The sequence below is a fragment of the Crinia signifera genome, chromosome 6, assembly GCF_055691185.1.
Source record: "Crinia signifera chromosome 6, ASM5569118v1, whole genome shotgun sequence".
NCBI classification, from domain to species: domain Eukaryota; kingdom Metazoa; phylum Chordata; class Amphibia; order Anura; family Myobatrachidae; genus Crinia; species Crinia signifera.
This window is the reverse complement of record NC_139222.1, coordinates 85,211,016-85,228,429: the sequence shown is the minus strand read 5'-3', so window position 1 is coordinate 85,228,429 and position 17,414 is coordinate 85,211,016.

The window sequence follows — 17,414 nt, the reverse complement described above, 5'->3', positions numbered from 1 at the left end:
GTGGAATGAATGGTGGGTGCTATGTCGCATTAGCAAGACCCCCGAAGCACCAATACAGTGGAACCCCCCCACAAGTGACCCCATTTTAGTCACCAGCTTTGGGAGGGGGGCTGGCGCTGCGGCTGGCGGGGGGGTGGGAGGGGTGCTGGCGCTGCGGCAGCCGGGTGGGTGGGAGGGAGGGGGGCTGCCGGGTGGGAGGGGGGGGGGGGCTGGCGATCGGTGGTAATCAGTGCGGTATATACACACACACACACACACATATATATATATATATATATGTGTGTATATATATATATATATATATACACATATATATACACACACACACACATATATATATATATATATATAAATATATTTTTTCAGTGCATATATTTAATTTTTAACTTTTTCTGCAGCTTGATGCTGCTGCTGCTGCTGCGGGGGGGAGGGGGGAGGAGGGCAGCGCTGCGTGCGCTCCAGACGCTCCGGGGGAGCCGGGGGAGCTGCTGCTGCTGCCGGGTGAGTGCCCGGCGGGTTCGAGGGGGGGCTGCACATCGGTGGTGATCGGTGCTGTACTTGACAGCACCGATCACCACCGATCCCTGTGTTACCGAGCGGCTTAGCCGCCGGTAACACAGGAAACGCTGTGAATGGCTGTTCAGATTTGAACAGCCAATCACAGCGATCGCCGACCGGGGGGGGCACCCCTGCCCCCCCTGGGCGGCGAGGGGGGATGTCTGCTGTCAGGGACAGCAGACATCACCTAACTGTCACTGCGTCTCTAGACGCAGTGACAGTTAGAAGTCATGACGTACATGTACGTCAAATGTCGGGAAGTACTTCCCGACCATGACGTACATGTACGTCAAATGTCGGGAAGGGGTTAAACAATGCTAATTACTGTTATAGAGTCATAAGGCCCCCATACATTAGGCCGATTAGGTGGAGGGTGCCGGGAGTCATGAGACAAGCGGGGCGGTTGTACTGCATACTGAGAGCCAGGCAGGGGACGCAGAGAGGCAGTGGATGGTCAACACGGCGAGGGGACCAGAGAGCCGGGTAGCATATGGGAAGCTGGGCAGCACACATAGAAAAAATAATACATACAAATGAATGGGCAGCCAGTGATTGGCTGAGAGCTCGTTGGTTTGCCTGAGTAGAGTCTATGACAGGATTGGTACCACTAGGAGCAGGAATCAGCAGTACAGTACCTGAATGATGTCATCACTGATGTCCTGATGATGACCATTGATAAATGAAGTAAAAGAAGAGGTAAATATATTGAAAAAACACCTGCAGGTAATTAACTGTACTCTATACAGTACCCAGGGCCGGATTACAGAGAGGGGGGGGGGACTTATGGGGTCAATACCCCCGGGACCCCCTCTATCTAGGGCCCCCTGTGGTCAGCATATATTTAAAAATATATATATATATATTTTTTTTTTTAGCTAAAGGTTTTGTGTATGGGAGTGGGGTAGTGTTGCAGCTTCACCTATCTACCAATGTGACAATGATTAATGGTACTCCTACAGAGTAAGGTACAGAGGGACAAACACTGGCTTTTTCATGTGATATATACATATATATATATATATATATATATATATATATATATATATATATATATCTTTTATCCTCCGACCAAGTTTATACTGCCTTTACTGTGTGTTTTGACAGTGTAATATTCTCCCGTGCAGCTGCGGCCAGTAATTACAAGTGGGAGAGGTCCCCCTGCCTAAAGTGACCCTGTCCCCCGAAGGCTTAATCTTAATCTAATCAGTGGTAGTGAATATCAGCGTGGTCTTTCTGAAGGTGACTGAGATGAGGTGGTACTTTAAGAAATAAAAGTATAGGAGAACAGCAATAAACTTTAAAATCAGCAGATGCAAACAGTAGCAGGTTATCAATGAAAACGAAGCTAGGGCACCATGTTAGAGTGTGGCGTTAGAGAGTGATGCTTGTGAAGCTCGGAAATGGACCGATGTTTGCAGTCTATGGTTTGCGAGATTAAAACATAACAATAGATGAGGACAATCAATGGTGACAATCGATGATAGCAATAAATCTTGACAATTAATGATAACAGTTGGAGATGACTATCTATGATATCTATCAATGGTGAAATGCGATGTTGACTATCGAGTTGATATTAACTATCAATGGTGAGAGTCGATGGTTGAGGAGTGGACAGAAAACTGAAGAAGGCAAATGCAGAACTCTGGAACTGAGAGGAGACTCCAGGGACACTGCAGGAAGCCAGACCATGCAGCAGGGTAGTGAGTGCACATTGAGACAGCAGGATCTCACTGGGACTGTGGAGACATGCAGCTTACTCTGGGAACATCATTGTACTGGTGACTTCCCAGTGCTCAACCCACTATACTTATAGGGAGAGCTGCACAGGGATTGGTTAGAGTCTATAATGTCAGAAACGGGAAGTCTGTGATTGGTTGAAAACGATCATGTGACCGAATCTAGGATGACCACGCTCATACCATGATTATGGAGGGAACATAGGTTTGTATGCAACGTGGTTGCGGTCTGCAGTAATGGTGGAGGGCAAGGCAGACGCAGCAGAGTCAGGAGAGAGAACCACAGTATAACAGTGAGCGCTACAGTATGATGGGCTGACACACAGACCAGTCACTGGATGGTTAGTAGCATGTGTATCAGGATTCACCCTCCTGGGTGTGCAGCACAGAGCATGCCTGGAGAGACACTTGAGAGGTAGAAAAGTGTTTCTAACAACCCGATTCATGACAGGCCATATATGGCCGAGTTCTGTCAATGGTGTATTCATTCATACAGCCGAATTCGGCTAAAGTTGCAATTCAGAAAAATGACAAATCAGCGAAATTCGTCGTACCCACCTGATCTTAGTAAATTTCCCCCATGTATCAAATATATTTATTATAAATTTAATGTCTGACCTAAGTGCCCCCTGTTTCAGGTACCCTGGCCCAGGGCTGTCTTAACATAATCTTGGGCCCCCAGGCAAAAAATCACTGCCTGCAACCCGCCACCCAAATGCTCCCAGGGACAGACAGTGCCGTCTTTCCCATTAGGGTAGGCCCCTAGAACAGATGGGCCCCTGGGCAACTGCCCATTATGCCCAATGGGAAAGACGGCACTGCCCTGGCCCCCCAAAAGCCTTTATCCAGCTCTGATGGTGTCTAATCAACCAGATATTAGTAATTGCATAAATATATAACAATTAAGCTAAATTCATTACATGCTGACACATTAATGCTAATCTCTTGTGCTGCAATAAATCATAATGACACATAAAATAAAAACATGATATAATTAACTTAATTAAATTACAAATATACAAAGTCAACTGAGATTATATTTGCATAGGCTTTATAAACTTAATAAATGAACCAACATTAAAGAATACATTTAAATTACTTAATAATTCCATAGCCATCATCGAATGTAACTCATGGGAAAAGTTTTAGCATTTAAGTAGGTTAATTGATAATGCGTGAGAAACACTGTTGAACCTGACTAGGGATACCAATCCCAGGGCATATTTTCAATCCCGGGAATCAGGATTCAAAAAATGCTCAATCCCGGGATTCCCAGGATCACGGGATTGGCATCCCTGAAAGAAATACGCCCTCGTCCCCCATATTTACTTACATGGGGGAGCAGGGCAGATGGCAGTGTTGCGGCAGAGCCACAAGCAGGAGGCAGATGGCGGGTGTTATGGCCGCCAGGAGCGATCATCGGGAGGCAGTCGCGGGTGTTGTGTGCACCAAGAGCTCTGGTTGGGAGGTGAAGGGATCGGCTGGCGGAGGTGTGGCCTGCCCAGCGTGACCTATGACCAAGTCATGTAGCGAAGGCCGTACGGCGCGGTCGGGAACATCCCTGTCTTTCACTGATTCCTCCTATTGGCATTTATCTAAAAGCTCTTAGTAGGCACTGTTGATCTCTTTATTATGCACTAAAATAAAGATCTTATTATTATTATTATTATGTATATGGCACCACAAAGGTTTCTCAGCACCAAACAACGTACATAACTAAATTAACAGAATAAGAAAAACAGTGACTTGCTGTAGAGGACAATGCAGGACAGGTAAATGGTATATAGACATTGCTGCATAAATGGACATGACCCTGAAATAGGCATCAGGGTGGCAGATACTAATGGTTATGGGTTAGTCTATATCCTACACCATACTCCTTAGGATAAGTAAGAGAAGAAAAAGCATATGACAGAAGAGGGCCCTGGTTGTAACAAGTAATAGTGGGCTAAGATGAGAGTGTTTTGTGAGTGGGTTGTTGTGGGCCTGGCTGGGAGTCTTGAGTACTCAGTGGATTGGAACGGGAGTTGTAGTATAGCAGGTATTATATATTATTAGTGCAGAGGGCTTGCAATCAACCAGTTAAGAGAATGGCATGAACCACAACAGGGGCACAGAATCTAACATGCTGGGGATGTTCACCAGAAACTCCTGAAAGGAAAAATGGGCTATTGTGGCACCATACATGTAGGTCGTAGCCCCCTGCCTGGGTTCTCTAACATGACTGGCACTGAAGAGAAAAAAAAATAAAACTGAAGAGAAATAAAATGCATGTCCAAATAACCCTATAGTTACTAACGAGTGAAGAATAATAATTCCAGAGAAATAACTGGACTGAGCTGTCACACTCAGCCGCAGCGGAGCGCGGCGGGTCCATTACTCACCCGTCCGCGCCCGCCGCCGGCTAGCGTGTGTTAGTCTCCTGTCCTGGGGGCAGCGGGCGGCAGCGGGCTGGCGGCTAGTGAGCGGCGGGGAGGCTAGGGAGCAGTACACTCCTTCAGTGTTGGTGACGCCGGGAGGCCGGCGCCGCCATCTTGAGTAAGGGCAGCACGGGGATTGGTGCCAGGTCTAAGGTTTCCACCCAGATTTCCCTGACAGCCAATGGCAGCTAACCCCTGGGGATATAGGGGATCTGCCTAGGGCTGTTCAGGGTCAGTACAAGAAGTCTCTAGAGTCATTCACAGCTCCTAGCTGACTCCTGACTCGTGACTCATTATTCCTGACTCCTGGTGCCTAGTTCTAGTGTTGCGGCTGGAATACTGCTACCACTGGCTCCTTGCTGCTTCTTCCGCCAGGGTCCAGGTGCCTTCCCGCACTCCCGAGTCCTTCAGGGCACTCTCTCCACCGTCTCGTCTTCCAGCAATCCGGTGTCCGGCTTCTTCCCATTTAAAGGAACAGTACCACCAATCATCCGTGTTACCTTTTCCGGATCTCCCGCTTCTTCAAACCTCCTGATTCAGACTTTTGTTTATCACAGACGTGGTTTATATTCTTTCGGGACTTACTTCTTTAAATTATTCGTTTACCACTAACTGCCACTTAAAGACGTATTTAAGTGCTAAAAGTTGTCTGCCATTTATGAAATCATTTATTAAACCAGCACGGTTCAATCCTTCCCCTCCTGGTCCGTCTCCTGTTCCTGAGCACCACACGACTTCATCCAATCCCCCACTCGTGACAGTTTGTACTGACCCGATGGAGTCGGGTGAAGCACAGGCCTCCATGACGGAGGTACTACAAGGCATCGTGGCTCGTTTGGAACAAGTAGAGACGACACAGCGTCAAGTAGCCCAATTCCTACAGACCCTGTTACCTCCTTCTGCGGCCTCCCCTGGTCCACCGGCCCCGGCGCAGGGAGTTCCGGCACCGGCACCCATTCCAGGCCCAAGTGTTCCCAATCACCTGCATTTGCCAACTCCTAACAAATACGATGGCTCACCAAAAGGATGTCGTGGGTTTTTGAACCAATGTGACGTTAATTTTACCCTTCAGTCTTCGAACTTTCCTTCACCCAAAGCTCGTGTGGCATACATTGTGTCCCTTCTGTCTGGAGCCGCCCTGGATTGGGTGTCACCCCTCTGGGAGCGCTCTGATCCTCTGCTCGACGACTATGACGCCTTTATTACATCCTTCCGGCACATCTTCGACGAACCCGGCAGGGTCTCCTCAGCTGCCACCGAGATTCTAAGGGTTCGCCAGGGAAGCCGTCCGGTAGGACAATACGTCATACAATTCCAAACCCTGGCTTCCGAATTGAGATGGAATGAAGAGGCTCTCGTCTCAGCCTTCTGGAATGGGCTCTCCGGTCGAATCAAGGATGAATTAGCTACACGGGACACTCCTCTCACTCTGGCCGAACTTATTTCCCTATGCAATAAGGTGGATCTACGACTACAGGAGCGTCAACTTGAGAGAAATCGTTCAGATCGCCTTCGCCCTCGTTTCCCTCCTAACCCTCTACCTGCACTCAAGTCGAGTTCTTCGATGGCTGCTTCCTCAGAAGAACCCATGCAGATCAACCGCTCCCGGCTCTCGTTGGAGGAGAAATCCCGTAGACGACGGGAGAATTTATGCATGTATTGTGGCTCCTCTGCTCATCTACTATCCTCCTGCCCACTACGTCCGGGAAACGATCGCTCCTAATCTCTCCGAGGGAGGTCCGATTAGGAGTCTTGCATCCATCTCCCTCCTCTACCGATTCCACCATCCCGGTTACTCTCGTATCCCCTCAAGGAAGAATCAAAGTCCAGGCCTTGCTGGATTCAGGAGCAGCGGGGAATTTCCTCTCCGCATCTTTCATCACCCAACACTCCCTGTCCGTACGACCCTTGGAACATCCATTGTTCCTTACAGCGGTAGATGGGAGTCGCATCTGTAGCGGGCAGATTACCCTTCAAACCTCTCCTACGACTATAATTGTGGGGGCTCTTCATCAAGAGACAGTAGAGTTCATGGTTCTACCCCAGTCCTCGCATGAAATGGTTCTGGGATTGCCATGGCTCACCCAGCACAATCCCCATATCGACTGGTCCAACATGGAGATCAAGGCTTGGGGCACCAATTGTTCATCCACTTGCCTCTCCCGGGTTATCCCACTCAACCAGGCAAAGCAGCAAGTTGAACCCACCAGCCCTTCTTCGTCTTCCGTATCTCCACCTTTGTCGCTACCTACACCATACCTTCCCTTCTCAGACGTCTTCAGCAAAGGAGGTGCCGACACTCTTCCTCCACATAGGCCTTGGGACTGTCCTATAGAGTTGATGCCCGGGAAGTACCCGCCTCGTGGACGTATCTACCCGTTGTCTCTTCCCGAGACTGAGGCCATGTCCACCTATATTCAAGAAAACCTAAATAAAGGATTCATTCGACCATCCACCTCTCCAGCTGGGGCGGGGTTTTTCTTTGTAAAAAAGAAAGATGGATCCCTCCGGCCTTGCATTGATTACAGGGGGTTGAACGATATCACAATCAAGAATCGTTACCCCCTACCTCTCATCACAGAGTTATTCGATAAGATCAAAGGGGCTTCTATCTTCACAAAATTAGATTTGAGAGGGGCCTACAACTTGATCCGGATCCGTCCCGGAGATGAATGGAAGACGGCATTCAACACCCGTGACGGGCACTACGAATACCTGGTGATGCCGTTCGGTCTTTGTAACGCTCCTGCCGTCTTCCAGCAATTCGTGAATGATATATTCCGGGACCTGTTGTATAATTCCATCGTGGTCTATCTGGATGACATCCTCATCTTCTCCCCTAACCTCCATCTTCATAGGCAGACGGTGTCAGAAGTCCTGCGTCGGCTTCGCAAAAACCAGTTATTCTGCAAGTTGGAGAAATGCGTGTTCGAAGTTACTTCCATTCCGTTCCTTGGGCACATCCTCTCCTGCACCGGTATAGAGATGGACCCTGAGAAGGTGAGAGCCATTCAGGATTGGACGATCCCTACCACTCTCAAAGGAATCCAGAGATTCCTGGGCTTTTCAAACTACTACCGCCGGTTTATCCGGAATTTCTCCACCATTGCTGCTCCTCTCACCGCCCTCACTCGCAAGGGAGCCGATCCGAGCCTATGGCCCCCCGAGGCCTTCCATGCCTTCCAACAACTGAAGGATGCTTTCATGACGGCCCCAATCCTGCTCCAACCAGATCTGGATAAACCTTTCATCCTGGAGGTGGATGCATCCTCTGAGGGGGTAGGAGCAATTCTATCTCAGAAAGGAGATGATCAAGAACTACACCCGTGTGCCTACTTCTCAAAAAAATTCTTGCCTGCGGAGAAGAACTACTCTATAGGAGAACAGGAGTTGTTGGCGGTCAAGTCAGCGTTTGAAGAGTGGCGCTATCTCTTGGAGGGAGCGCGACATAGAATCACTGTTTACTCCGACCACAAAAATCTTTCTTTCCTCAAACAGGTCCAATGTCTCACTGCTCGTCAAGCCCGCTGGGCTATGTTCTTCGAACGCTTCCACTTTCAGATCCAATTTCGACCCGGGTCCATGAATGCCAAGGCCGATGCCCTTTCTCGCTCTTTTAAGACGTCTACAGATCTCGAAGCAACTCCCCAGCCAATCTTGAGTCCAATCGTCTTCGCTCAGGTGACAGCCCAACCTACACCTCCTCCTGGCAAGACCTTCGTTCCTCTCAACCTTCGCAAGAGAGTGTTATCTTGGGGCCATTCTTCCCGCTTCGTAGGGCACTCTGGGGCACAAAAGACTCTAAAGTTCCTACTCCGCTCATACTGGTGGCCCACCATTCGTCGTGATGTAGCCAGTTTTGTCGCATCCTGTGTAAAGTGTGCTCAGCATAAGATTCCCAGAACCTCTCCTGCTGGTACTCTCCTTCCGCTCTCCATTCCCACTGAACCGTGGACCCATTTGTCGATGGACTTTATATCAGAGCTTCCCCCCTCAAAAGGGCATACAGTGATCTGGGTGGTGGTTGACCGCTTCTCCAAGATGGTGCATTTCTTCCCATTAAAGAGTCTTCCATCGGCCTCCGTGTTAGCACAACTTTTTATTTCTACCATCTTCAAATTGCATGGCCTACCCAAGGAGATTGTTTCCGACCGCGGAACACAGTTCGTGGCAAGGTTCTGGAGAGCACTTTGCTCCGCCGTACAAGTTAAACTCAAATTCTCCACCGCCTTTCATCCACAGACCAACGGCCAGACGGAACGGGTCAACCAAGACCTAGAGGCATTCATCCGGCTTTTCGTCTCCTCTTCCCAAGATGACTGGGTAGATCTTTTGCCTTGGGCAGAATACGCCCACAATAATTCCTACCATTCGTCTTCAGAGACCACTCCTTTCTTTACCGTATATGGCAAGCACCCACGATCCCCAGACTTCACCGAGTTACCTTCTTCCGAAGTACCCGCAGCAACCGCCTCGTTGCAACGATTCAGTAAAATCTGGTCGGATGTCCACAACGCCCTCCTCAAATCTTCGGCTCGATACAAGAGGATGGCCGACAGAAAGAGAAAGGCAGTTCCTCGTTTGAAAGTCGGAGATCGGGTATGGCTGTCTACCCGCCATCTACGCCTTCGTTTACCTTCCATGAAGCTAGCTCCTCGGTTTATTGGGCCATTTCCGATTATTCAAGTTATTAATCCCGTCGCTTACAGGTTACAACTACCGTCATCTCTGAAGGTTTCCAACTCCTTCCACATCTCCCTTCTCAAACCGCTGAGATTAAACATGTACCAAAGAAAGGTGCCCAAGCCGCCTAAAATTTGCTCCGAGAGGGAGGCAGAATTCGAAGTAAAACGGATCATAGACTCCCGTTGTCGTAATTCCCATCTTCAGTTTCTGGTGGAGTGGGCTGGATTTGGCCCCGAAGAAAATTCCTGGGTAAATTCTGCTGATCTGCACGCTCCAAGTCTGGTGAGACAGTTCTTCCAAAGAAACCCTCACAAGGTGCGTAGGTGCCCTGGGGTCACCCAGAAAAGGGGGGGTACTGTCACACTCAGCCGCAGCGGAGCGCGGCGGGTCCATTACTCACCCGTCCGCGCCCGCCGCCGGCTAGCGTGTGTTAGTCTCCTGTCCTGGGGGCAGCGGGCGGCAGCGGGCTGGCGGCTAGTGAGCGGCGGGGAGGCTAGGGAGCAGTACACTCCTTCAGTGTTGGTGACGCCGGGAGGCCGGCGCCGCCATCTTGAGTAAGGGCAGCACGGGGATTGGTGCCAGGTCTAAGGTTTCCACCCAGATTTCCCTGACAGCCAATGGCAGCTAACCCCTGGGGATATAGGGGATCTGCCTAGGGCTGTTCAGGGTCAGTACAAGAAGTCTCTAGAGTCATTCACAGCTCCTAGCTGACTCCTGACTCGTGACTCATTATTCCTGACTCCTGGTGCCTAGTTCTAGTGTTGCGGCTGGAATACTGCTACCACTGGCTCCTTGCTGCTTCTTCCGCCAGGGTCCAGGTGCCTTCCCGCACTCCCGAGTCCTTCAGGGCACTCTCTCCACCGTCTCGTCTTCCAGCAATCCGGTGTCCGGCTTCTTCCCATTTAAAGGAACAGTACCACCAATCATCCGTGTTACCTTTTCCGGATCTCCCGCTTCTTCAAACCTCCTGATTCAGACTTTTGTTTATCACAGACGTGGTTTATATTCTTTCGGGACTTACTTCTTTAAATTATTCGTTTACCACTAACTGCCACTTAAAGACGTATTTAAGTGCTAAAAGTTGTCTGCCATTTATGAAATCATTTATTAAACCAGCACGGTTCAATCCTTCCCCTCCTGGTCCGTCTCCTGTTCCTGAGCACCACACGACTTCATCCAATCCCCCACTCGTGACATGAGCAGACGAGCTGTTGACTGAAGAATGTAATTCCATGGAATTAACAGGACTGGAGTTGAAGACTTGAAGAAATAATTCCAGCAGAGTAACCAGATTGTCTGGGCTGGAGCTGATTCAGAACAGCTGATGGACACTACTACAGGCAAGCTGAAGGATAGTGTTGCACTGGCATCAAACCCTTGTGGATTGAACACCTTTAAACCCCCTAGTGTCTGCTGATTGGCGTACAATGTCTGCAGATGGAATTAGTGCTTTCATGTGATCTGGCAAGAAGACCGGGCCCAGCCGACGGAGGAAAAGAACCTGAAAAGGATGTGCCTGATACATCGAGTCATGACAGATAGTTGGCTGGGTTTGATGAAGAAGTTGGTCTTGAGAGTCTGCTTTAAGTTTTGTAGAGCTGGAGGGTCTGATAGGAAGAGGTGAAGAATTCCAGAGATAGGAAGCATCATATGCAAAATCTTAGAGGCAGGAATGGGAGAAAGCAAGCAGCTGACAGGAGAGCCAGCGTGCCTTAGTGGAGCGATAAGGCCGGGCAGAAATGTAAAGGGAGATAGGGTCAGAGATATAAATGGGAGGGGAATGGGTGCGGACCTTATAAGTGAGTGTGAGAAGCTTGTATTGGATTTTGGAGGGAAAAGAAACCAGTGTTGGCCTTATAGGAGTGCCGAGACAGACGTAATACATTTGGAAATGAAGATGAGCTGAACAGCAGCACTGAGGATAGATTGGAGTGGAGAGAGCCAGTTGCTAAACACCACCTACAGAAAGCAACAGAACAATTGTGAGCCTGGTCACGCACAATATACCCAGTTAAAAGAACTTTGCTACATTATTATCAGTAAGTGGAGTGCAGAACGGGATGCCGCTAATCATATTCACACAATTTAAATACTTGAGACTTTTGTACAACATTTGCAATCACCCAGGGGAGTATAGGCCCTGGGATTAGTGGTCTATGGATATAGAGATCCCTAAAGGATTTTCTAAAACCTCTTCTGGAAGGTCCACTTTTGGTGTGGCACTGCTCTGACCTTCTTGTGGACAGATTGGCATAGAGTAACTCCCAACTTTAGAACTGTTGATGTTGTGACTCAGGCACATGCCCGAAAAATATGGGTGCGTGGCCTAGTGGCCTGTGGCCTGGAAATCGCTTTGCTCCTGCAAGGCCATGCCATATTTTGACTGCTGTGGGGGCATGGCCAGTGGCTCTGTCAGCTGCTGGCCATGCCCCCAGCCCCTCTGTCTCCCGGAATACAAGCTGTACATATGTGCACAGCATCCAAATATTTTGAGGGGATGGTCCCGCTTCCCGTCTGAGGTCAGCAGTATTGCCCCCCCCCCCCCCACACACACACACACATGCACCACCACCACCATGGGATACTGCTGGCCCCAGGCTGGAAACAGGACTGTCCCCCGAAAAAATGGATGGTCCAGCAAAAATCAGGACACTTGGGAGGTATAGATTGGATAACATAGTGACTTATCTGCAGAGCCTGTTTAAACAACACAGATTCATTTTAATTACAAAAACATTTCCGAATGGATTCATTCACTATGCATACTCACATAAACCCATGTGCTGCGCTGTACCGTACTCTCTTGTATCACATTCATTTTTAAGGCTTGTTACTGTTTATTATTTTATTATTTTATCACATACCTTTTCTTTTACATGTTGGTGGTTATTCTGGTGTATTCACATCCCCCATGCGATGTTGTGCGTCTGCGCATGAGCAAATGTATTACTGCACATGTGCAGAGTGCATGAGTGCAGAGTGCATGCGGCTACGGCAGTGCAGGGTGTTTGCCGGGCACACGCACCCAACACTGCGAGCAGGGGTGTGGGGCGGCGGTGGGTAGTCGCGCCCATGGGAAATCACCCTAGGTTCCCATGGAAATCACCCGTGGGGGCCCACCCACTTCTTCTCGAGTGTGCATGCAAATCTAAGGTTACCTGGGAGTAACCTTAGATATTAATGCACCTTCAACATCATTCGATGGCTGACGACCATTAAATGATGTGGGTGTTCCCCATAGCCTGCGAATGGATGTTTATGTTAAATATCCATTTGCAGCCGCATGCGAACGTACGCGGTGCGGAAGCGGGGGCGGGGGGTGGGCGTACCAGCATTCGGCAGGCGATTGCTGGGGAACTCGCAAGGCTGCAAATTTGCAACCTTGCAAATCAACCAGAATAACCCCTCTGTTTCATTAGCGAGTGCACACATTGCCATCTCTCTAGCAGTGGCAGGAACTAGCCTTTGCCACACGTCTGTCAATGTGACACTACGTCCTGGACTAGAGGGCACTTTCTATTGTATGTAGAGCAGCAGGAAATACAGATGCTTTCCTTTCTAGCTCAATTAATTATTTCCTTTCTACATAAAACTCAATGTATTGCCCACTTAGTGAAACTAAGAGGATTTCCTGCAATACTTCTCTTACTTCCTCTCTAAACCATAATAGCAAATGCCTTCACATGACAAGTGAAAAAGTGCAATAATATAGTATAATTATCACGGGATAATGAACGAATACAACAAAAATAAGTTCTTAGGTAGCGTTATTAGTACTATAACTTTGCTACAACTTTTTATAGTCACCTCCTAGGACCGCCCACCACTTTCCTGTGATCTTTGTGTGTATAATATAGAAAACTGTAAAAGCATCTGAATGGATGAAGGCTGAGTCATTGATTACAACAGAAAATAGTAATGATTACTAAAAAGTTTATTAGTAAAATGTTCTTTTGTAGAAGTATAGTGTCCAGATTGGTTTCCTATTGTGACTGCTTAGTACGGCTAGGGGGGTGTGGTATCCTATTGTGACTGCTTAGTACGGCTAGGGGGGTGTGGTATCCTATTGTGACTGCTTAGTATGGCTAGGGGGGTGTGGTATATCTGACAGACAATGCGCCCAATTCAAATCTGCTAACTGGGCTACTACTATTCGAAACCCTGCAGGCAGGAAGCTGAAGGCCCGCTGAACACACGCCCCCCCGCATTTCCCCGCCCCTGTGGGTGGCTGCAAGTGCTAATGCAGCCATGCACATGGGGGGGGATCATTCACCATTAAATGCGCTGTGAAGGCCGTGGGGAGAAGGAGGCCACTGATAACGTCAGACCGTGGTGGTCACACCAAATATTGACTAGATGTAGATTTCCTTTCTATTCCTTGAGTTGCCTTTTGTTTACTGATACAAGTAAATTATTAACATTTATTTATTTGATAGCATTCTTATCAGCATTTTTCCACACCTGCCTAAAACTATTGCGCAGTAATAGGGGGTGGCTTTGTACACATTAACCTACCGCTAGAAGACACACTTACATTGTCTAAATCAGACTCGGATTTTATTTAAAGTGAACCTGAAGGGGACAGCTGGTAGTGAAACAGCTGAATAATTGTATAGCCAATTGTTCCTTAAAAATAAATGTGAGATTGACTTTTATTTGTATGGGGTGACAATCTCTGATTATTTCCGGGAGAAAAGAATTACCAGGGATTTCAACATTAAAAATGTCCCCACTATCACAAGGTACAACCCTGACTATTGACACAAATCGGTGGTGGTGCTTAGCAAGTGCTGCTTCGATCTGATGCTGGTGGTGGAGGAGTCGCACGCAGGGCTATTTTTGTGCAGGCTCCAGCAGGAACTGTGGCCCTTATTCTAGTTCACTCTTTCTGACAAAATATTCCTCAGATGGACAAACCCATGTGCACTGCATGTGAGGCAGGTGTTACTTGTGCAGAGATAATTAGATTTGGGTGGGGTTTTACACCTGCTACACCTGCAGTGCACATGGGTTTGTCCATCTGAGGAATATTTTGTCAGAAAGAGTGAACTAGAATAAGGGCCACAGTTCCTGCTGGAGCCTGCACAAAAATAGCCCTGGTCGCACGTAAACAAGACACTATGAAAGAAATAATGGCGATATTTGAATCTGCACACTTGGATAAGATCAAGTCAGACCCTGCCGATGATTGACTACATAATCTTTCGGTACAAGTAGAGAACTATAGATCTGATCTCATTAAGTTTAGAAAGTAGTGACGGTTAATAAGGATTACAGTGAGCACCATGTGTATCCCTGGGTCAATAACTGAAATGCCAAAGCAGGCAGAAAATCCACTTTCAGATGAAGTTTCCCCCTTGAAACTGAAGCTTCCAGTGCAAAGTCATCCATTGAGACTGAAAGTACTGGTACATCCTCATTATCTGTCACTCTGAGATCCCCTTTAGGGGTTGTGACCGAGGATCCAATGGGTCTTGCCAAAGGCAATACACCAGAAGAGGTGGCCAGTGAATGAAGTTGTTCAAAAATAATCTACAGAAAGAGGACCTAGTGTTAATTTGTCATCTAGATCAATGACCACCAATAAAATTGCTGTTCCTAATAAAGGATAGTCCTCTGTTCCGACCAATTTTGCCAACAAATTCAGTAGCTAGATAGCTAGATCTGTTTAAGTTTAATCGCAGCCTTAAGCTAAAAGAACTCTATGGTAATGAGGAAAAGTAATCTGAAACTGCATCACCTGCTTTCAAAACTTCCACATTTGATCCTGTCTCTCAATAGACATTTGCCACCAACCGTAAAGAGATTTACTCTTCCAAAATTTTAACAATGGAGGAAACCAAGGCCCTCAATGACTTGAGTTCATAAAGTAGTTCAGGATGTTAATCTATATGTTCCTGACACAACTATCAAGCACCATTTGAGATGGCCATTGGTAGGTTCTACATTGATGGCTACTATCGAAAGTACCATTGGTGGGTAGCATTGATGGTGTGAAATCTACTGCAAGGGAGCCATCGATAGTTTCATCCACCGAATTTCCTCCCTAATTTACAATTCAAAGCCTCTGAGTGCAGCTTTGCAGGAATGTCAGGGGCAGAGTAAACTCAGTGCCCAGGCACTTTATAATAAAAATATTTTAATTGCTTGTGCATCCTCAATGATGGAAAACCATACGGTTCAATCCATGGATGGTAAAGTATTCAACATTGGTCATATACTGTATATACTTTCTGGCTAATTCATGGTCAATGGCCGTCTGTAAGCAACAATCATTTTGTAATGTTCTAGGCTGCAGTTCTGTAGTTTACAGTCAGGTAGTACATTAGTATTAGCCTAGAATTACTCTTCATTATTTCCTATTTATCATATTCATGGCTCCACTTTGTACCAGTCCTGCCCATGACCATAATACAGATTCTAATGAAGGAATGTGGATTAGCTAACAGACAATGTTGGGGTAAATAGTAAGTAGGCCAAAAGGCCAACATTTACTAAGTTGACTTTGACAAAAGGTCGACACCAGCAAAATGTTAATAAGGAATAGGTTGAAACACGTGAATAGGTTTTTTTTAAGGTCTACTGGGACTGCACTTGGCACTCTTTACCATTCCTACTGGATTCGGTATGGCATCCCGGTGGTCGGACTGCGTTCAAAATCCTTACGCTGAAATCCCTACAAGGGGGGGGGGGACGTGAATCGACCCTCCTTGCGGGCTCGCTGCGCAGCGGGCCCAGTGCCTCGCTACGCTCGGCACGCTAATTTATTCTCCCTCCATGGGTGTCGTGGACACCGACGGAGGGAGAAAGTTTCGGGATTTCGGCGGTCAGGATTCCAGCGTCGGGGTTTAACCGCATCCCTTCCTACCATACCATACCATTGCATGAAAAAGAAAAAAATTTTTGAATAATTGTGAAAAACTTACTGCGACCATTTCATGTGTAGAACATTTCTCCTAGCGCATGTCAACCTTTTGGTGCTGACACATTGACTGTTTCCCTAGACACTGTTTGTAAACCATCCGTCTACCTGATGAAGATTTTATAGTGTGCATGCTCAACATCATGAGTTTTGGGACTGAATGACTGTAATCACTGTCACATTTTTTAAGTGTGTGCCAAAGTTTTATCTGGATATGCGAAGAAAATAAATATTGCAGCGCTCATATATTTTAATGAGTCAACCAATTCATATATAGAGAATTTAATTCTATAACATATTAAATTCTCTATATATGAATTGGTTGACTCATTAAAATATATGAGCGCTGCAATATTTCTTTTCTTCGCATATCCAATTATTCGGGGACCTGACTAGTCCCTCATTGCAGCTGCTCGCCCTGAGAGAACAGCCTTGGTTAGCGCTCTAAGCAGTTTTCTGCAACTTGTCCTGTTTTATGTCTTCTGCACCCGAATTGCGGACCAGGTTTTCCAAGATACTAATTTTCTTGTTTTTAATTGGCCCATCATGGTTATACCATAGAAATCTAAATATATAAAACTATGATTGCTTGGATTATAAATTAATTTGTTTTATTCTAATCTATACTCTAAAATAATTTTAGTTTTATGCAAAATGTTCTACATAAGAATATTTGTAAATAGCCGTACATATGACACGTGGGAGTTGTCTCTTTCTAGTCTCCGTATTAATACCCTGACTATTAGATTTCAGCATATCCAGTTCTTTATCCATCAGATTTACTACACACCAGGCAAATTGTTTCACATGGGAAGTATATTTGCTCCCCGATGCCCCAAGTGTGGTGCTCGGGACGGATCTTTCTGGCACTTAATTTGGTCGTGTCCCCATATAGCCACTTTTTTGTCAGGTGTCATAGACATTATTGCTAGTACCGGTATCCAAAAAATTGCTTTATCACCCATGGTCTGCCTCCTTGCTGCCATGGATGAGGAAACTCTAGATGCACCGACCAGACAATATGTGATTGATCTCTGCGCCCTGGCCAAGGTGTGTATTGCCAGGACCTGGTTAGCTAAACACTTCCCG